Genomic DNA, 20,659 nt, shown 5'->3' on the forward strand with positions numbered 1-20,659 from the left:
ACTCCCTGACTGACCCTTACCACCCTGGCTGCCAGTACTGCCAGGGGACACCCTAGGCCATACCCTAGCTCCAACAGGCCCACCTTGCTTTGGGCCACACTGCCTGACATGGCTGCTTGACGGACTGTGAGTGCGAGTGGGAGTGGGAGTGGGAGTGGGTGTTTGATGCCAGGAGGTTAGGCCAAGACAGGTTAGGTGAGGCCTGGTAAACTCGGTAAGGCTATGCAGGGCTAGGCGATGCGAGGCAAGGCAAGGCAAGGCAAGGCAAGGCAAGGCAAGGCAAGGCCAGGCCAGGCCAGGGCAGGCAGGCAAGACCCGGCAAGGCATGTGTCCCTCACTCCTGCTGCCTCAGGGTCGCACCATGTGCCGCATGGACCTCAGAACCGATGAGATAGACGGAGGGGGTTCTCACTCATTTTGTTCAGCTTTTCCAAGGAATGCTGGTGTGAGTGGGGAGTCATCATCGATCCCAGCACCTTCGGGGAGGCTGCCAAAGGGCAGAAGGCGGGCCCGGCTCAGGCTCTGTCTATGGCTCTGTCTCTGGCTGCGGCTTCACCTTCGCCTTCGGCTCCAGATCCGGCCACGGCTCAGGGAAAGGCTGAGAGGCTCAGCCCCTCCCTGCAGCACCCACAGGGCCTGAGGAGCCCAGCCCCTGAGCTCAGTCCAGGGAGAGTGGGTCCCCGTGGGAGCACACTGCAGCCCGCCACCACGGCCACTGCCTTGTGCGCCAGCGCTACAACAGCATCAGCAGCAGCCTCCCCTGCAGGCCGACCCATTGCCAGGCCTAGTGCCAGTCCCCAACAAGGCCCCAGCTGCCCAGGGCCAAAGGCCAGCTTACCTGGGGGAGGTGTCCTCGGCCAGGCTGCGCACACAGCCGCCACAGCCAGCCTCTGCCACAGCCTCCTGGGCTGGCTCGCCAAGTGGGTCCGGGACCTCTCCTCGCCTGGCTTCACCGACTGGGTCGTCCAGTCCGCTTGGCAGCCAAATGCACCTGAGAGGTGGGGAGACAACACGTCTGTGCGTCAGCAGGGTGCATGCTGGGCTCTGGGCCCATGCTCGGCAAGACCCAGCTGGCCTGCCTCCTACTGAGGCTGGCCTCTGCGGTGTTAGCCCTGACCACTGCCCACAGGCCTAGGTGCCTGCCGGCGCCAATGGCTGCCTGCCAGCCTGCCTGCCTGCCTGCCAGCCTGCCTGCCTGCTTGCCTGCCAAAGTGGCTGCCGGCTTGGACTGGTGAGGGTGCCTGGCGTGTATGAGTGCGTGCATGCAAGAGGGAATGCAGGGATGCTGCTGGCGGGGCACCCTCTTGGGCCCCCTGGCTTCTGCCCTGGACCAGCTCTCTGCTACCTTCACAAACAGTCTGCAAGCCTTGGGTCTAAGCCACACAGCCCTGGGGCCCTCACACCCACATGCCCTCACACCCTCCTCAGGGCGCACAACACTGCCCTCTGCAGGAAGCAAAGGCCGGATGACTGTCCAAAAGCCTCCAAGCACACCCCTCCAAGCCTGGCCTAGCCTAGCTCACACCCTCTGCCTGCACACCTGACAGCCTGACAGCCTCCACGGGGAGCAGTGCAGCCAGCTAGGCTGACTTACACACTAGAACCACAGGGATCCCAGGAGGCTTCACAGGCACCCTGGCTGTTCTGGACTGCACATAAGGCCTTCCAAAAGACTCCTTCCTAAACACACACAAGCCACGAAAGGGACTGAGACAAGAGGCTGGGTCTGCAAGTCATCAAGGCCCAGGTGACCTCCTGGCCCTCCAGGGGCCCAAATACCCCATGCAAGGGCCTCCCCATCACCACTATGCGACCTCCACACCAGACCAGCCTTCCTGCTTGGGCACGGCAGGCACAAATGGGGCCTGCAACTCAGGCTGCCCCCAAATCAGGGGACCAAGCGTGACCTGGGCCCTGGCACAGGCCCTGGCCCAGGACCATGCCCATGCCCAGGCCCAGCCTCCCTCTCCCATAGGCTGCCTGAGCACTAGTCAGGACTAGGGCCACACCCCCGATCCCAGGACCCAGTCCAGCTGTCTAACTCTTGCTCTGTCCCCAAGCTGCATGCTCGGAAACACCCCACACCGCTGGACTCCCTCTGCCTCATGAAGGTACGCTTAAGGCCTGAGACTCAGGGCCATGGTTCTGACCCCTGGAGCCTTCGCCAACTTCCCCCTGCTCCTCGTAGCCCCTGGAGATACAGGACAATGGCAAGGGTGGAGACCCTGCAGGCTGCTCAAGCCACAATCACCCCCATTGAGAACCATGCCCATTTGCCCGGCCCCAGGCCTACAAACCAGAGGGCTCTAGAGAGTGAGGCCATGCAGGCCACCACAAGGCGGCCAGCACAGACCTGTTGACCGGCCTTGCACTCCCTGACTGACCCTTACCACCCTGGCTGCCAGTACTGCCAGGGGACACCCTAGGCCATACCCTAGCTCCAACAGGCCCACCTTGCTTTGGGCCACACTGCCTGACATGGCTGCTTGACGGACTGTGAGTGCGAGTGGGAGTGGGAGTGGGAGTGGGTGTGTGATGCCAGGAGGTTAGGCCAAGACAGGTTAGGTGAGGCCTGGTAAACTCGGTAAGGCTATGCAGGGCTAGGCGATGCGAGGCAAGGCAAGGCAAGGCAAGGCAAGGCAAGGCAAGGCAAGGCCAGGCCAGGCCAGGGCAGGCAGGCAAGACCCGGCAAGGCATGTGTCCCTCACTCCTGCTGCCTCAGGGTCGCACCATGTGCCGCATGGACCTCAGAACCGATGAGATAGACGGAGGGGGTTCTCACTCATTTTGTTCAGCTTTTCCAAGGAATGCTGGTGTGAGTGGGGAGTCATCATCGATCCCAGCACCTTCGGGGAGGCTGCCAAAGGGCAGAAGGCGGGCCCGGCTCAGGCTCTGTCTATGGCTCTGTCTCTGGCTGCGGCTTCACCTTCGCCTTCGGCTCCAGATCCGGCCACGGCTCAGGGAAAGGCTGAGAGGCTCAGCCCCTCCCTGCAGCACCCACAGGGCCTGAGGAGCCCAGCCCCTGAGCTCAGTCCAGGGAGAGTGGGTCCCCGTGGGAGCACACTGCAGCCCGCCACCACGGCCACTGCCTTGTGCGCCAGCGCTACAACAGCATCAGCAGCAGCCTCCCCTGCAGGCCGACCCATTGCCAGGCCTAGTGCCAGTCCCCAACAAGGCCCCAGCTGCCCAGGGCCAAAGGCCAGCTTACCTGGGGGAGGTGTCCTCGGCCAGGCTGCGCACACAGCCGCCACAGCCAGCCTCTGCCACAGCCTCCTGGGCTGGCTCGCCAAGTGGGTCCGGGACCTCTCCTCGCCTGGCCTCACCGACTGGGTCGTCCAGTCCGCTTGGCAGCCAAATGCACCTGAGAGGTGGGGAGACAACACGTCTGTGCGTCAGCAGGGTGCATGCTGGGCTCTGGGCCCATGCTCGGCAAGACCCAGCTGGCCTGCCTCCTACTGAGGCTGGCCTCTGCGCTGTTAGCCCTGACCACTGCCCACAGGCCTAGGTGCCTGCCGGCGCCAATGGCTGCCTGCCAGCCTGCCTGCCTGCCTGCCAGCCTGCCTGCCTGCTTGCCTGCCAAAGTGGCTGCCGGCTTGGACTGGTGAGGGTGCCTGGCGTGTATGAGTGCGTGCATGCAAGAGGGAATGCAGGGATGCTGCTGGCGGGGCACCCTCTTGGGCCCCCTGGCTTCTGCCCTGGACCAGCTCTCTGCTACCTTCACAAACAGTCTGCAAGCCTTGGGTCTAAGCCACACAGCCCTGGGGCCCTCACACCCACATGCCCTCACACCCTCCTCAGGGCGCACAACACTGCCCTCTGCAGGAAGCAAAGGCCGGATGACTGTCCAAAATCCTCCAAGCACACCCCTCCAAGCCTGGCCTAGCCTAGCTCACACCCTCTGCCTGCACACCTGACAGCCTGACAGCCTCCACGGGGAGCAGTGCAGCCAGCTAGGCTGACTTACACACTAGAACCACAGGGATCCCAGGAGGCTTCACAGGCACCCTGGCTGTTCTGGACTGCACATAAGGCCTTCCAAAAGACTCCTTCCTAAACACACACAAGCCACGAAAGGGACTGAGACAAGAGGCTGGGTCTGCAAGTCATCAAGGCCCAGGTGACCTCCTGGCCCTCCAGGGGCCCAAATACCCCATGCAAGGGCCTCCCCATCACCACTGTGCGACCTCCACACCAGACCAGCCTTCCTGCTTGGGCACGGCAGGCACAAATGGGGCCTGCAACTCAGGCTGCCCCCAAATCAGGGGACCAAGCGTGACCTGGGCCCTGGCACAGGCCCTGGCCCAGGACCATGCCCATGCCCAGGCCCAGCCTCCCTCTCCCATCGGCTGCCTGAGCACTAGTCAGGACTAGGGCCACACCCCCGATCCCAGGACCCAGTCCAGCTGTCTAACTCTTGCTCTGTCCCCAAGCTGCATGCTCGGAAACACCCCACACCGCTGGACTCCCTCTGCCTCATGAAGGTACGCTTAAGGCCTGAGACTCAGGGCCATGGTTCTGACCCCTGGAGCCTTCGCCAACTTCCCCCTGCTCCTCGTAGCCCCTGGAGATACAGGACAATGGCAAGGGTGGAGACCCTGCAGGCTGCTCAAGCCACAATCACCCCCATTGAGAACCATGCCCATTTGCCCGGCCCCAGGCCTACAAACCAGAGGGCTCTAGAGAGTGAGGCCATGCAGGCCACCACAAGGTGGCCAGCACAGACCTGTTGACCGGCCTTGCACTCCCTGACTGACCCTTACCACCCTGGCTGCCAGTACTGCCAGGGGACACCCTAGGCCATACCCTAGCTCCAACAGGCCCACCTTGCTTTGGGCCACACTGCCTGACATGGCTGCTTGACGGACTGTGAGTGCGAGTGGGAGTGGGAGTGTGATGCCAGGAGGTTAGGCCAAGACAGGTTAGGTGAGGCCTGGTAAACTCGGTAAGGCTATGCAGGGCTAGGCGATGCGAGGCAAGGCAAGGCAAGGCAAGGCAAGGCAAGGCAAGGCAAGGCAAGGCCAGGCCAGGCCAGGCAAGACCCGGCAAGGCATGTGTCCCTCACTCCTGCTGCCTCAGGGTCGCACCATGTGCCGCATGGACCTCAGAACCGATGAGATAGACGGAGGGGGTTCTCACTCATTTTGTTCAGCTTTTCCAAGGAATGCTGGTGTGAGTGGGGAGTCATCATCGATCCCAGCACCTTCGGGGAGGCTGCCAAAGGGCAGAAGGCGGGCCCGGCTCAGGCTCTGTCTATGGCTCTGTCTCTGGCTGCGGCTTCACCTTCGCCTTCGGCTCCAGATCCGGCCACGGCTCAGGGAAAGGCTGAGAGGCTCAGCCCCTCCCTGCAGCACCCACAGGGCCTGAGGAGCCCAGCCCCTGAGCTCAGTCCAGGGAGAGTGGGTCCCCGTGGGAGCACACTGCAGCCCGCCACCACGGCCACTGCCTTGTGCGCCAGCGCTACAACAGCATCAGCAGCAGCCTCCCCTGCAGGCCGACCCATTGCCAGGCCTAGTGCCAGTCCCCAACAAGGCCCCAGCTGCCCAGGGCCAAAGGCCAGCTTACCTGGGGGAGGTGTCCTCGGCCAGGCTGCGCACACAGCCGCCACAGCCAGCCTCTGCCACAGCCTCCTGGGCTGGCTCGCCAAGTGGGTCCGGGACCTCTCCTCGCCTGGCTTCACCGACTGGGTCGTCCAGTCCGCTTGGCAGCCAAATGCACCTGAGAGGTGGGGAGACAACACGTCTGTGCGTCAGCAGGGTGCATGCTGGGCTCTGGGCCCATGCTCGGCAAGACCCAGCTGGCCTGCCTCCTACTGAGGCTGGCCTCTGCGGTGTTAGCCCTGACCACTGCCCACAGGCCTAGGTGCCTGCCGGCGCCAATGGCTGCCTGCCAGCCTGCCTGCCTGCCTGCCAGCCTGCCTGCCTGCTTGCCTGCCAAAGTGGCTGCCGGCTTGGACTGGTGAGGGTGCCTGGCGTGTATGAGTGCGTGCATGCAAGAGGGAATGCAGGGATGCTGCTGGCGGGGCACCCTCTTGGGCCCCCTGGCTTCTGCCCTGGACCAGCTCTCTGCTACCTTCACAAACAGTCTGCAAGCCTTGGGTCTAAGCCACACAGCCCTGGGGCCCTCACACCCACATGCCCTCACACCCTCCTCAGGGCGCACAACACTGCCCTCTGCAGGAAGCAAAGGCCGGATGACTGTCCAAAAGCCTCCAAGCACACCCCTCCAAGCCTGGCCTAGCCTAGCTCACACCCTCTGCCTGCACACCTGACAGCCTGACAGCCTCCACGGGGAGCAGTGCAGCCAGCTAGGCTGACTTACACACTAGAACCACAGGGATCCCAGGAGGCTTCACAGGCACCCTGGCTGTTCTGGACTGCACATAAGGCCTTCCAAAAGACTCCTTCCTAAACACACACAAGCCACGAAAGGGACTGAGACAAGAGGCTGGGTCTGCAAGTCATCAAGGCCCAGGTGACCTCCTGGCCCTCCAGGGGCCCAAATACCCCATGCAAGGGCCTCCCCATCACCACTATGCGACCTCCACACCAGACCAGCCTTCCTGCTTGGGCACGGCAGGCACAAATGGGGCCTGCAACTCAGGCTGCCCCCAAATCAGGGGACCAAGCGTGACCTGGGCCCTGGCACAGGCCCTGGCCCAGGACCATGCCCATGCCCAGGCCCAGCCTCCCTCTCCCATAGGCTGCCTGAGCACTAGTCAGGACTAGGGCCACACCCCCGATCCCAGGACCCAGTCCAGCTGTCTAACTCTTGCTCTGTCCCCAAGCTGCATGCTCGGAAACACCCCACACCGCTGGACTCCCTCTGCCTCATGAAGGTACGCTTAAGGCCTGAGACTCAGGGCCATGGTTCTGACCCCTGGAGCCTTCGCCAACTTCCCCCTGCTCCTCGTAGCCCCTGGAGATACAGGACAATGGCAAGGGTGGAGACCCTGCAGGCTGCTCAAGCCACAATCACCCCCATTGAGAACCATGCCCATTTGCCCGGCCCCAGGCCTACAAACCAGAGGGCTCTAGAGAGTGAGGCCATGCAGGCCACCACAAGGCGGCCAGCACAGACCTGTTGACCGGCCTTGCACTCCCTGACTGACCCTTACCACCCTGGCTGCCAGTACTGCCAGGGGACACCCTAGGCCATACCCTAGCTCCAACAGGCCCACCTTGCTTTGGGCCACACTGCCTGACATGGCTGCTTGACGGACTGTGAGTGCGAGTGGGAGTGGGAGTGGGAGTGGGTGTGTGATGCCAGGAGGTTAGGCCAAGACAGGTTAGGTGAGGCCTGGTAAACTCGGTAAGGCTATGCAGGGCTAGGCGATGCGAGGCAAGGCAAGGCAAGGCAAGGCAAGGCAAGGCAAGGCAAGGCCAGGCCAGGCCAGGGCAGGCAGGCAAGACCCGGCAAGGCATGTGTCCCTCACTCCTGCTGCCTCAGGGTCGCACCATGTGCCGCATGGACCTCAGAACCGATGAGATAGACGGAGGGGGTTCTCACTCATTTTGTTCAGCTTTTCCAAGGAATGCTGGTGTGAGTGGGGAGTCATCATCGATCCCAGCACCTTCGGGGAGGCTGCCAAAGGGCAGAAGGCGGGCCCGGCTCAGGCTCTGTCTATGGCTCTGTCTCTGGCTGCGGCTTCACCTTCGCCTTCGGCTCCAGATCCGGCCACGGCTCAGGGAAAGGCTGAGAGGCTCAGCCCCTCCCTGCAGCACCCACAGGGCCTGAGGAGCCCAGCCCCTGAGCTCAGTCCAGGGAGAGTGGGTCCCCGTGGGAGCACACTGCAGCCCGCCACCACGGCCACTGCCTTGTGCGCCAGCGCTACAACAGCATCAGCAGCAGCCTCCCCTGCAGGCCGACCCATTGCCAGGCCTAGTGCCAGTCCCCAACAAGGCCCCAGCTGCCCAGGGCCAAAGGCCAGCTTACCTGGGGGAGGTGTCCTCGGCCAGGCTGCGCACACAGCCGCCACAGCCAGCCTCTGCCACAGCCTCCTGGGCTGGCTCGCCAAGTGGGTCCGGGACCTCTCCTCGCCTGGCCTCACCGACTGGGTCGTCCAGTCCGCTTGGCAGCCAAATGCACCTGAGAGGTGGGGAGACAACACGTCTGTGCGTCAGCAGGGTGCATGCTGGGCTCTGGGCCCATGCTCGGCAAGACCCAGCTGGCCTGCCTCCTACTGAGGCTGGCCTCTGCGCTGTTAGCCCTGACCACTGCCCACAGGCCTAGGTGCCTGCCGGCGCCAATGGCTGCCTGCCAGCCTGCCTGCCTGCCTGCCAGCCTGCCTGCCTGCTTGCCTGCCAAAGTGGCTGCCGGCTTGGACTGGTGAGGGTGCCTGGCGTGTATGAGTGCGTGCATGCAAGAGGGAATGCAGGGATGCTGCTGGCGGGGCACCCTCTTGGGCCCCCTGGCTTCTGCCCTGGACCAGCTCTCTGCTACCTTCACAAACAGTCTGCAAGCCTTGGGTCTAAGCCACACAGCCCTGGGGCCCTCACACCCACATGCCCTCACACCCTCCTCAGGGCGCACAACACTGCCCTCTGCAGGAAGCAAAGGCCGGATGACTGTCCAAAATCCTCCAAGCACACCCCTCCAAGCCTGGCCTAGCCTAGCTCACACCCTCTGCCTGCACACCTGACAGCCTGACAGCCTCCACGGGGAGCAGTGCAGCCAGCTAGGCTGACTTACACACTAGAACCACAGGGATCCCAGGAGGCTTCACAGGCACCCTGGCTGTTCTGGACTGCACATAAGGCCTTCCAAAAGACTCCTTCCTAAACACACACAAGCCACGAAAGGGACTGAGACAAGAGGCTGGGTCTGCAAGTCATCAAGGCCCAGGTGACCTCCTGGCCCTCCAGGGGCCCAAATACCCCATGCAAGGGCCTCCCCATCACCACTGTGCGACCTCCACACCAGACCAGCCTTCCTGCTTGGGCACGGCAGGCACAAATGGGGCCTGCAACTCAGGCTGCCCCCAAATCAGGGGACCAAGCGTGACCTGGGCCCTGGCACAGGCCCTGGCCCAGGACCATGCCCATGCCCAGGCCCAGCCTCCCTCTCCCATCGGCTGCCTGAGCACTAGTCAGGACTAGGGCCACACCCCCGATCCCAGGACCCAGTCCAGCTGTCTAACTCTTGCTCTGTCCCCAAGCTGCATGCTCGGAAACACCCCACACCGCTGGACTCCCTCTGCCTCATGAAGGTACGCTTAAGGCCTGAGACTCAGGGCCATGGTTCTGACCCCTGGAGCCTTCGCCAACTTCCCCCTGCTCCTCGTAGCCCCTGGAGATACAGGACAATGGCAAGGGTGGAGACCCTGCAGGCTGCTCAAGCCACAATCACCCCCATTGAGAACCATGCCCATTTGCCCGGCCCCAGGCCTACAAACCAGAGGGCTCTAGAGAGTGAGGCCATGCAGGCCACCACAAGGTGGCCAGCACAGACCTGTTGACCGGCCTTGCACTCCCTGACTGACCCTTACCACCCTGGCTGCCAGTACTGCCAGGGGACACCCTAGGCCATACCCTAGCTCCAACAGGCCCACCTTGCTTTGGGCCACACTGCCTGACATGGCTGCTTGACGGACTGTGAGTGCGAGTGGGAGTGGGAGTGTGATGCCAGGAGGTTAGGCCAAGACAGGTTAGGTGAGGCCTGGTAAACTCGGTAAGGCTATGCAGGGCTAGGCGATGCGAGGCAAGGCAAGGCAAGGCAAGGCAAGGCAAGGCAAGGCAAGGCAAGGCCAGGCCAGGCCAGGCAAGACCCGGCAAGGCATGTGTCCCTCACTCCTGCTGCCTCAGGGTCGCACCATGTGCCGCATGGACCTCAGAACCGATGAGATAGACGGAGGGGGTTCTCACTCATTTTGTTCAGCTTTTCCAAGGAATGCTGGTGTGAGTGGGGAGTCATCATCGATCCCAGCACCTTCGGGGAGGCTGCCAAAGGGCAGAAGGCGGGCCCGGCTCAGGCTCTGTCTATGGCTCTGTCTCTGGCTGCGGCTTCACCTTCGCCTTCGGCTCCAGATCCGGCCACGGCTCAGGGAAAGGCTGAGAGGCTCAGCCCCTCCCTGCAGCACCCACAGGGCCTGAGGAGCCCAGCCCCTGAGCTCAGTCCAGGGAGAGTGGGTCCCCGTGGGAGCACACTGCAGCCCGCCACCACGGCCACTGCCTTGTGCGCCAGCGCTACAACAGCATCAGCAGCAGCCTCCCCTGCAGGCCGACCCATTGCCAGGCCTAGTGCCAGTCCCCAACAAGGCCCCAGCTGCCCAGGGCCAAAGGCCAGCTTACCTGGGGGAGGTGTCCTCGGCCAGGCTGCGCACACAGCCGCCACAGCCAGCCTCTGCCACAGCCTCCTGGGCTGGCTCGCCAAGTGGGTCCGGGACCTCTCCTCGCCTGGCTTCACCGACTGGGTCGTCCAGTCCGCTTGGCAGCCAAATGCACCTGAGAGGTGGGGAGACAACACGTCTGTGCGTCAGCAGGGTGCATGCTGGGCTCTGGGCCCATGCTCGGCAAGACCCAGCTGGCCTGCCTCCTACTGAGGCTGGCCTCTGCGGTGTTAGCCCTGACCACTGCCCACAGGCCTAGGTGCCTGCCGGCGCCAATGGCTGCCTGCCAGCCTGCCTGCCTGCCTGCCAGCCTGCCTGCCTGCTTGCCTGCCAAAGTGGCTGCCGGCTTGGACTGGTGAGGGTGCCTGGCGTGTATGAGTGCGTGCATGCACGAGGGAATGCAGGGATGCTGCTGGCGGGGCACCCTCTTGGGCCCCCTGGCTTCTGCCCTGGACCAGCTCTCTGCTACCTTCACAAACAGTCTGCAAGCCTTGGGTCTAAGCCACACAGCCCTGGGGCCCTCACACCCACATGCCCTCACACCCTCCTCAGGGCGCACAACACTGCCCTCTGCAGGAAGCAAAGGCCGGATGACTGTCCAAAAGCCTCCAAGCACACCCCTCCAAGCCTGGCCTAGCCTAGCTCACACCCTCTGCCTGCACACCTGACAGCCTGACAGCCTCCACGGGGAGCAGTGCAGCCAGCTAGGCTGACTTACACACTAGAACCACAGGGATCCCAGGAGGCTTCACAGGCACCCTGGCTGTTCTGGACTGCACATAAGGCCTTCCAAAAGACTCCTTCCTAAACACACACAAGCCACGAAAGGGACTGAGACAAGAGGCTGGGTCTGCAAGTCATCAAGGCCCAGGTGACCTCCTGGCCCTCCAGGGGCCCAAATACCCCATGCAAGGGCCTCCCCATCACCACTATGCGACCTCCACACCAGACCAGCCTTCCTGCTTGGGCACGGCAGGCACAAATGGGGCCTGCAACTCAGGCTGCCCCCAAATCAGGGGACCAAGCGTGACCTGGGCCCTGGCACAGGCCCTGGCCCAGGACCATGCCCATGCCCAGGCCCAGCCTCCCTCTCCCATAGGCTGCCTGAGCACTAGTCAGGACTAGGGCCACACCCCCGATCCCAGGACCCAGTCCAGCTGTCTAACTCTTGCTCTGTCCCCAAGCTGCATGCTCGGAAACACCCCACACCGCTGGACTCCCTCTGCCTCATGAAGGTACGCTTAAGGCCTGAGACTCAGGGCCATGGTTCTGACCCCTGGAGCCTTCGCCAACTTCCCCCTGCTCCTCGTAGCCCCTGGAGATACAGGACAATGGCAAGGGTGGAGACCCTGCAGGCTGCTCAAGCCACAATCACCCCCATTGAGAACCATGCCCATTTGCCCGGCCCCAGGCCTACAAACCAGAGGGCTCTAGAGAGTGAGGCCATGCAGGCCACCACAAGGCGGCCCGCACAGACCTGTTGACCGGCCTTGCACTCCCTGACTGACCCTTACCACCCTGGCTGCCAGTACTGCCAGGGGACACCCTAGGCCATACCCTAGCTCCAACAGGCCCACCTTGCTTTGGGCCACACTGCCTGACATGGCTGCTTGATGGACTGTGAGTGCGAGTGGGAGTGGGAGTGGGTGTGTGATGCCAGGAGGTTAGGCCAAGACAGGTTAGGTGAGGCCTGGTAAACTCGGTAAGGCTATGCAGGGCTAGGCGATGCGAGGCAAGGCAAGGCAAGGCAAGGCAAGGCAAGGCAAGGCCAGGCCAGGCCAGGGCAGGCAGGCAAGACCCGGCAAGGCATGTGTCCCTCACTCCTGCTGCCTCAGGGTCGCACCATGTGCCGCATGGACCTCAGAACCGATGAGATAGACGGAGGGGGTTCTCACTCATTTTGTTCAGCTTTTCCAAGGAATGCTGGTGTGAGTGGGGAGTCATCATCGATCCCAGCACCTTCGGGGAGGCTGCCAAAGGGCAGAAGGCGGGCCCGGCTCAGGCTCTGTCTATGGCTCTGTCTCTGGCTGCGGCTTCACCTTCGCCTTCGGCTCCAGATCCGGCCACGGCTCAGGGAAAGGCTGAGAGGCTCAGCCCCTCCCTGCAGCACCCACAGGGCCTGAGGAGCCCAGCCCCTGAGCTCAGTCCAGGGAGAGTGGGTCCCCGTGGGAGCACACTGCAGCCCGCCACCACGGCCACTGCCTTGTGCGCCAGCGCTACAACAGCATCAGCAGCAGCCTCCCCTGCAGGCCGACCCATTGCCAGGCCTAGTGCCAGTCCCCAACAAGGCCCCAGCTGCCCAGGGCCAAAGGCCAGCTTACCTGGGGGAGGTGTCCTCGGCCAGGCTGCGCACACAGCCGCCACAGCCAGCCTCTGCCACAGCCTCCTGGGCTGGCTCGCCAAGTGGGTCCGGGACCTCTCCTCGCCTGGCCTCACCGACTGGGTCGTCCAGTCCGCTTGGCAGCCAAATGCACCTGAGAGGTGGGGAGACAACACGTCTGTGCGTCAGCAGGGTGCATGCTGGGCTCTGGGCCCATGCTCGGCAAGACCCAGCTGGCCTGCCTCCTACTGAGGCTGGCCTCTGCGCTGTTAGCCCTGACCACTGCCCACAGGCCTAGGTGCCTGCCGGCGCCAATGGCTGCCTGCCAGCCTGCCTGCCTGCCTGCCAGCCTGCCTGCCTGCTTGCCTGCCAAAGTGGCTGCCGGCTTGGACTGGTGAGGGTGCCTGGCGTGTATGAGTGCGTGCATGCAAGAGGGAATGCAGGGATGCTGCTGGCGGGGCACCCTCTTGGGCCCCCTGGCTTCTGCCCTGGACCAGCTCTCTGCTACCTTCACAAACAGTCTGCAAGCCTTGGGTCTAAGCCACACAGCCCTGGGGCCCTCACACCCACATGCCCTCACACCCTCCTCAGGGCGCACAACACTGCCCTCTGCAGGAAGCAAAGGCCGGATGACTGTCCAAAAGCCTCCAAGCACACCCCTCCAAGCCTGGCCTAGCCTAGCTCACACCCTCTGCCTGCACACCTGACAGCCTGACAGCCTCCACGGGGAGCAGTGCAGCCAGCTAGGCTGACTTACACACTAGAACCACAGGGATCCCAGGAGGCTTCACAGGCACCCTGGCTGTTCTGGACTGCACATAAGGCCTTCCAAAAGACTCCTTCCTAAACACACACAAGCCACGAAAGGGACTGAGACAAGAGGCTGGGTCTGCAAGTCATCAAGGCCCAGGTGACCTCCTGGCCCTCCAGGGGCCCAAATACCCCATGCAAGGGCCTCCCCATCACCACTGTGCGACCTCCACACCAGACCAGCCTTCCTGCTTGGGCACGGCAGGCACAAATGGGGCCTGCAACTCAGGCTGCCCCCAAATCAGGGGACCAAGCGTGACCTGGGCCCTGGCACAGGCCCTGGCCCAGGACCATGCCCATGCCCAGGCCCAGCCTCCCTCTCCCATAGGCTGCCTGAGCACTAGTCAGGACTAGGGCCACACCCCCGATCCCAGGACCCAGTCCAGCTGTCTAACTCTTGCTCTGTCCCCAAGCTGCATGCTCGGAAACACCCCACACCGCTGGACTCCCTCTGCCTCATGAAGGTACGCTTAAGGCCTGAGACTCAGGGCCATGGTTCTGACCCCTGGAGCCTTCGCCAACTTCCCCCTGCTCCTCGTAGCCCCTGGAGATACAGGACAATGGCAAGGGTGGAGACCCTGCAGGCTGCTCAAGCCACAATCACCCCCATTGAGAACCATGCCCATTTGCCCGGCCCCAGGCCTACAAACCAGAGGGCTCTAGAGAGTGAGGCCATGCAGGCCACCACAAGGCGGCCAGCACAGACCTGTTGACCGGCCTTGCACTCCCTGACTGACCCTTACCACCCTGGCTGCCAGTACTGCCAGGGGACACCCTAGGCCATACCCTAGCTCCAACAGGCCCACCTTGCTTTGGGCCACACTGCCTGACATGGCTGCTTGACGGACTGTGAGTGCGAGTGGGAGTGGGAGTGGGAGTGGGTGTGTGATGCCAGGAGGTTAGGCCAAGACAGGTTAGGTGAGGCCTGGTAAACTCGGTAAGGCTATGCAGGGCTAGGCGATGCGAGGCAAGGCAAGGCAAGGCAAGGCAAGGCAAGGCAAGGCCAGGCCAGGCCAGGCCAGGGCAGGCAGGCAAGACCCGGCAAGGCATGTGTCCCTCACTCCTGCTGCCTCAGGGTCGCACCACGTGCCGCATGGACCTCAGAACCGATGAGATAGACGGAGGGGGTTCTCACTCATTTTGTTCAGCTTTTCCAAGGAATGCTGGTGTGAGTGGGGAGTCATCATCGATCCCAGCACCTTCGGGGAGGCTGCCAAAGGGCAGAAGGCGGGCCCGGCTCAGGCTCTGTCTATGGCTCTGTCTCTGGCTGCGGCTTCACCTTCGCCTTCGGCTCCAGATCCGGCCACGGCTCAGGGAAAGGCTGAGAGGCTCAGCCCCTCCCTGCAGCACCCACAGGGCCTGAGGAGCCCAGCCCCTGAGCTCAGTCCAGGGAGAGTGGGTCCCCGTGGGAGCACACTGCAGCCCGCCACCACGGCCACTGCCTTGTGCGCCAGCGCTACAACAGCATCAGCAGCAGCCTCCCCTGCAGGCCGACCCATTGCCAGGCCTAGTGCCAGTCCCCAACAAGGCCCCAGCTGCCCAGGGCCAAAGGCCAGCTTACCTGGGGGAGGTGTCCTCGGCCAGGCTGCGCACACAGCCGCCACAGCCAGCCTCTGCCACAGCCTCCTGGGCTGGCTCGCCAAGTGGGTCCGGGACCTCTCCTCGCCTGGCTTCACCGACTGGGTCGTCCAGTCCGCTTGGCAGCCAAATGCACCTGAGAGGTGGGGAGACAACACGTCTGTGCGTCAGCAGGGTGCATGCTGGGCTCTGGGCCCATGCTCGGCAAGACCCAGCTGGCCTGCCTCCTACTGAGGCTGGCCTCTGCGGTGTTAGCCCTGACCACTGCCCACAGGCCTAGGTGCCTGCCGGCGCCAATGGCTGCCTGCCAGCCTGCCTGCCTGCCTGCCAGCCTGCCTGCCTGCTTGCCTGCCAAAGTGGCTGCCGGCTTGGACTGGTGAGGGTGCCTGGCGTGTATGAGTGCGTGCATGCAAGAGGGAATGCAGGGATGCTGCTGGCGGGGCACCCTCTTGGGCCCCCTGGCTTCTGCCCTGGACCAGCTCTCTGCTACCTTCACAAACAGTCTGCAAGCCTTGGGTCTAAGCCACACAGCCCTGGGGCCCTCACACCCACATGCCCTCACACCCTCCTCAGGGCGCACAACACTGCCCTCTGCAGGAAGCAAAGGCCGGATGACTGTCCAAAAGCCTCCAAGCACACCCCTCCAAGCCTGGCCTAGCCTAGCTCACACCCTCTGCCTGCACACCTGACAGCCTGACAGCCTCCACGGGGAGCAGTGCAGCCAGCTAGGCTGACTTACACACTAGAACCACAGGGATCCCAGGAGGCTTCACAGGCACCCTGGCTGTTCTGGACTGCACATAAGGCCTTCCAAAAGACTCCTTCCTAAACACACACAAGCCACGAAAGGGACTGAGACAAGAGGCTGGGTCTGCAAGTCATCAAGGCCCAGGTGACCTCCTGGCCCTCCAGGGGCCCAAATACCCCATGCAAGGGCCTCCCCATCACCACTATGCGACCTCCACACCAGACCAGCCTTCCTGCTTGGGCACGGCAGGCACAAATGGGGCCTGCAACTCAGGCTGCCCCCAAATCAGGGGACCAAGCGTGACCTGGGCCCTGGCACAGGCCCTGGCCCAGGACCATGCCCATGCCCAGGCCCAGCCTCCCTCTCCCATAGGCTGCCTGAGCACTAGTCAGGACTAGGGCCACACCCCCGATCCCAGGACCCAGTCCAGCTGTCTAACTCTTGCTCTGTCCCCAAGCTGCATGCTCGGAAACACCCCACACCGCTGGACTCCCTCTGCCTCATGAAGGTACGCTTAAGGCCTGAGACTCAGGGCCATGGTTCTGACCCCTGGAGCCTTCGCCAACTTCCCCCTGCTCCTCGTAGCCCCTGGAGATACAGGACAATGGCAAGGGTGGAGACCCTGCAGGCTGCTCAAGCCACAATCACCCCCATTGAGAACCATGCCCATTTGCCCGGCCCCAGGCCTACAAACCAGAGGGCTCTAGAGAGTGAGGCCATGCAGGCCACCACAAGGCGGCCAGCACAGACCTGTTGACCGGCCTTGCACTCCCTGACTGACCCTTACCACCCTGGCTGCCAGTACTGCCAGGGGACACCCTAGGCCATACCCTAGCTCCAACAGGCCCACCTTGCTTTGGGCCACACTGCCTGACATGGCTGCTTGATGGACTGTGAGTGCGAGTGGGAGTGGGAGTGGGTGTGTGATGCCAGGAGGTTAGGCCAAGACAGGTTAGGTGAGGCCTGGTAAACTCGGTAAGGCTATGCAGGGCTAGGCGATGCGAGGCAAGGCAAGGCAAGGCAAGGCAAGGCAAGGCAAGGCAAGGCCAGGCCAGGCCAGGGCAGGCAGGCAAGACCCGGCAAGGCATGTGTCCCTCACTCCTGCTGCCTCAGGGTCGCACCATGTGCCGCATGGACCTCAGAACCGATGAGATAGACGGAGGGGGTTCTCACTCATTTTGTTCAGCTTTTCCAAGGAATGCTGGTGTGAGTGGGGAGTCATCATCGATCCCAGCACCTTCGGGGAGGCTGCCAAAGGGCAGAAGGCGGGCCCGGCTCAGGCTCTGTCTATGGCTCTGTCTCTGGCTGCGGCTTCACCTTCGCCTTCGGCTCCAGATCCGGCCACGGCTCAGGGAAAGGCTGAGAGGCTCAGCCCCTCCCTGCAGCACCCACAGGGCCTGAGGAGCCCAGCCCCTGAGCTCAGTCCAGGGAGAGTGGGTCCCCGTGGGAGCACACTGCAGCCCGCCACCACGGCCACTGCCTTGTGCGCCAGCGCTACAACAGCATCAGCAGCAGCCTCCCCTGCAGGCCGACCCATTGCCAGGCCTAGTGCCAGTCCCCAACAAGGCCCCAGCTGCCCAGGGCCAAAGGCCAGCTTACCTGGGGGAGGTGTCCTCGGCCAGGCTGCGCACACAGCCGCCACAGCCAGCCTCTGCCACAGCCTCCTGGGCTGGCTCGCCAAGTGGGTCCGGGACCTCTCCTCGCCTGGCCTCACCGACTGGGTCGTCCAGTCCGCTTGGCAGCCAAATGCACCTGAGAGGTGGGGAGACAACACGTCTGTGCGTCAGCAGGGTGCATGCTGGGCTCTGGGCCCATGCTCGGCAAGACCCAGCTGGCCTGCCTCCTACTGAGGCTGGCCTCTGCGCTGTTAGCCCTGACCACTGCCCACAGGCCTAGGTGCCTGCCGGCGCCAATGGCTGCCTGCCAGCCTGCCTGCCTGCCTGCCAGCCTGCCTGCCTGCTTGCCTGCCAAAGTGGCTGCCGGCTTGGACTGGTGAGGGTGCCTGGCGTGTATGAGTGCGTGCATGCAAGAGGGAATGCAGGGATGCTGCTGGCGGGGCACCCTCTTGGGCCCCCTGGCTTCTGCCCTGGACCAGCTCTCTGCTACCTTCACAAACAGTCTGCAAGCCTTGGGTCTAAGCCACACAGCCCTGGGGCCCTCACACCCACATGCCCTCACACCCTCCTCAGGGCGCACAACACTGCCCTCTGCAGGAAGCAAAGGCCGGATGACTGTCCAAAATCCTCCAAGCACACCCCTCCAAGCCTGGCCTAGCCTAGCTCACACCCTCTGCCTGCACACCTGACAGCCTGACAGCCTCCACGGGGAGCAGTGCAGCCAGCTAGGCTGACTTACACACTAGAACCACAGGGATCCCAGGAGGCTTCACAGGCACCCTGGCTGTTCTGGACTGCACATAAGGCCTTCCAAAAGACTCCTTCCTAAACACACACAAGCCACGAAAGGGACTGAGACAAGAGGCTGGGTCTGCAAGTCATCAAGGCCCAGGTGACCTCCTGGCCCTCCAGGGGCCCAAATACCCCATGCAAGGGCCTCCCCATCACCACTGTGCGACCTCCACACCAGACCAGCCTTCCTGCTTGGGCACGGCAGGCACAAATGGGGCCTGCAACTCAGGCTGCCCCCAAATCAGGGGACCAAGCGTGACCTGGGCCCTGGCACAGGCCCTGGCCCAGGACCATGCCCATGCCCAGGCCCAGCCTCCCTCTCCCATAGGCTGCCTGAGCACTAGTCAGGACTAGGGCCACACCCCCGATCCCAGGACCCAGTCCAGCTGTCTAACTCTTGCTCTGTCCCCAAGCTGCATGCTCGGAAACACCCCACACCGCTGGACTCCCTCTGCCTCATGAAGGTACGCTTAAGGCCTGAGACTCAGGGCCATGGTTCTGACCCCTGGAGCCTTCGCCAACTTCCCCCTGCTCCTCGTAGCCCCTGGAGATACAGGACAATGGCAAGGGTGGAGACCCTGCAGGCTGCTCAAGCCACAATCACCCCCATTGAGAACCATGCCCATTTGCCCGGCCCCAGGCCTACAAACCAGAGGGCTCTAGAGAGTGAGGCCATGCAGGCCACCACAAGGCGGCCAGCACAGACCTGTTGACCGGCCTTGCACTCCCTGACTGACCCTTACCACCCTGGCTGCCAGTACTGCCAGGGGACACCCTAGGCCATACCCTAGCTCCAACAGGCCCACCTTGCTTTGGGCCACACTGCCTGACATGGCTGCTTGACGGACTGTGAGTGCGAGTGGGAGTGGGAGTGGGAGTGGGTGTGTGATGCCAGGAGGTTAGGCCAAGACAGGTTAGGTGAGGCCTGGTAAACTCGGTAAGGCTATGCAGGGCTAGGCGATGCGAGGCAAGGCAAGGCAAGGCAAGGCAAGGCAAGGCAAGGCAAGGCCAGGCCAGGCCAGGGCAGGCAGGCAAGACCCGGCAAGGCATGTGTCCCTCACTCCTGCTGCCTCAGGGTCGCACCATGTGCCGCATGGACCTCAGAACCGATGAGATAGACGGAGGGGGTTCTCACTCATTTTGTTCAGCTTTTCCAAGGAATGCTGGTGTGAGTGGGGAGTCATCATCGATCCCAGCACCTTCGGGGAGGCTGCCAAAGGGCAGAAGGCGGGCCCGGCTCAGGCTCTGTCTATGGCTCTGTCTCTGGCTGCGGCTTCACCTTCGCCTTCGGCTCCAGATCCGGCCACGGCTCAGGGAAAGGCTGAGAGGCTCAGCCCCTCCCTGCAGCACCCACAGGGCCTGAGGAGCCCAGCCCCTGAGCTCAGTCCAGGGAGAGTGGGTCCCCGTGGGAGCACACTGCAGCCCGCCACCACGGCCACTGCCTTGTGCGCCAGCGCTACAACAGCATCAGCAGCAGCCTCCCCTGCAGGCCGACCCATTGCCAGGCCTAGTGCCAGTCCCCAACAAGGCCCCAGCTGCCCAGGGCCAAAGGCCAGCTTACCTGGGGGAGGTGTCCTCGGCCAGGCTGCGCACACAGCCGCCACAGCCAGCCTCTGCCACAGCCTCCTGGGCTGGCTCGCCAAGTGGGTCCGGGACCTCTCCTCGCCTGGCCTCACCGACTGGGTCGTCCAGTCCGCTTGGCAGCCAAATGCACCTGAGAGGTGGGGAGACAACACGTCTGTGCGTCAGCAGTGTGCATGCTGGGCTCTGGGCCCATGCTCGGCAAGACCCAGCTGGCCTGCCTCCTACTGAGGCTGGCCTCTGCGCTGTTAGCCCTGACCACTGCCCACAGGCCTAGGTGCCTGCCGGCGCCAATGGCTGCCTGCCAGCCTGCCTGCCTGCCTGCCAGCCTGCCTGTCTGCTTGCCTGCCAAAGTGGCTGCCGGCTTGGACTGGTGAGGGTGCCTGGCGTGTATGAGTGCGTGCATGCAAGAGGGAATGCAGGGATGCTGCTGGCGGGGCACCCTCTTGGGCCCCCTGGCTTCTGCCCTGGACCAGCTCTCTGCTACCTTCACAAACAGTCTGCAAGCCTTGGGTCTAAGCCACACAGCCCTGGGGCCCTCACACCCACATGCCCTCACACCCTCCTCAGGGCGCACAACACTGCCCTCTGCAGGAAGCAAAGGCCGGATGACTGTCCAAAAGCCTCCAAGCACACCCCTCCAAGCCTGGCCTAGCCTAGCTCACACCCTCTGCCTGCACACCTGACAGCCTGACAGCCTCCACGGGGAGCAGTGCAGCCAGCTAGGCTGACTTACACACTAGAACCACAGGGATCCCAGGAGGCTTCACAGGCACCCTGGCTGTTCTGGACTGCACATAAGGCCTTCCAAAAGACTCCTTCCTAAACACACACAAGCCACGAAAGGGACTGAGACAAGAGGCTGGGTCTGCAAGTCATCAAGGCCCAGG

At 63.3% G+C, this 20,659-nt stretch overlaps 1 long non-coding RNA gene and 9 other non-coding genes across 13 annotated transcripts in view; all 10 read right to left on the reverse strand.

Annotated features, from left to right (window-relative positions):
* LOC107522705 (uncharacterized) overlaps positions 1–20,659 on the reverse strand; it is a 227,886-nt gene that overhangs the window by 62,305 nt on the left and 144,922 nt on the right. The window lies entirely within an intron of this gene.
* Positions 373–470, reverse strand: LOC132535066 (small nucleolar RNA SNORD116). Its single transcript, XR_009546850.1, has one exon. It is a non-coding gene; the product is annotated as a small nucleolar RNA SNORD116 (small nucleolar RNA).
* LOC132535067 (small nucleolar RNA SNORD116) lies at positions 2,743–2,840 on the reverse strand. Its single transcript, XR_009546851.1, has one exon. It is a non-coding gene; the product is annotated as a small nucleolar RNA SNORD116 (small nucleolar RNA).
* LOC132535068 (small nucleolar RNA SNORD116) lies at positions 5,097–5,194 on the reverse strand. The gene has a single exon (XR_009546852.1). It is a non-coding gene; the product is annotated as a small nucleolar RNA SNORD116 (small nucleolar RNA).
* LOC132535069 (small nucleolar RNA SNORD116) lies at positions 7,467–7,564 on the reverse strand. Its single transcript, XR_009546853.1, has one exon. It is a non-coding gene; the product is annotated as a small nucleolar RNA SNORD116 (small nucleolar RNA).
* Positions 9,821–9,918, reverse strand: LOC132535070 (small nucleolar RNA SNORD116). The gene has a single exon (XR_009546854.1). It is a non-coding gene; the product is annotated as a small nucleolar RNA SNORD116 (small nucleolar RNA).
* Positions 12,180–12,277, reverse strand: LOC132535071 (small nucleolar RNA SNORD116). The gene has a single exon (XR_009546855.1). It is a non-coding gene; the product is annotated as a small nucleolar RNA SNORD116 (small nucleolar RNA).
* On the reverse strand, positions 14,550–14,647 carry LOC132535072 (small nucleolar RNA SNORD116). The gene has a single exon (XR_009546856.1). It is a non-coding gene; the product is annotated as a small nucleolar RNA SNORD116 (small nucleolar RNA).
* On the reverse strand, positions 16,914–17,011 carry LOC132535073 (small nucleolar RNA SNORD116). Its single transcript, XR_009546857.1, has one exon. It is a non-coding gene; the product is annotated as a small nucleolar RNA SNORD116 (small nucleolar RNA).
* On the reverse strand, positions 19,284–19,381 carry LOC132535074 (small nucleolar RNA SNORD116). Its single transcript, XR_009546858.1, has one exon. It is a non-coding gene; the product is annotated as a small nucleolar RNA SNORD116 (small nucleolar RNA).

The sequence above is a fragment of the Erinaceus europaeus genome, chromosome 20, assembly GCF_950295315.1.
Source record: "Erinaceus europaeus chromosome 20, mEriEur2.1, whole genome shotgun sequence".
NCBI lineage: Eukaryota > Metazoa > Chordata > Mammalia > Eulipotyphla > Erinaceidae > Erinaceus > Erinaceus europaeus.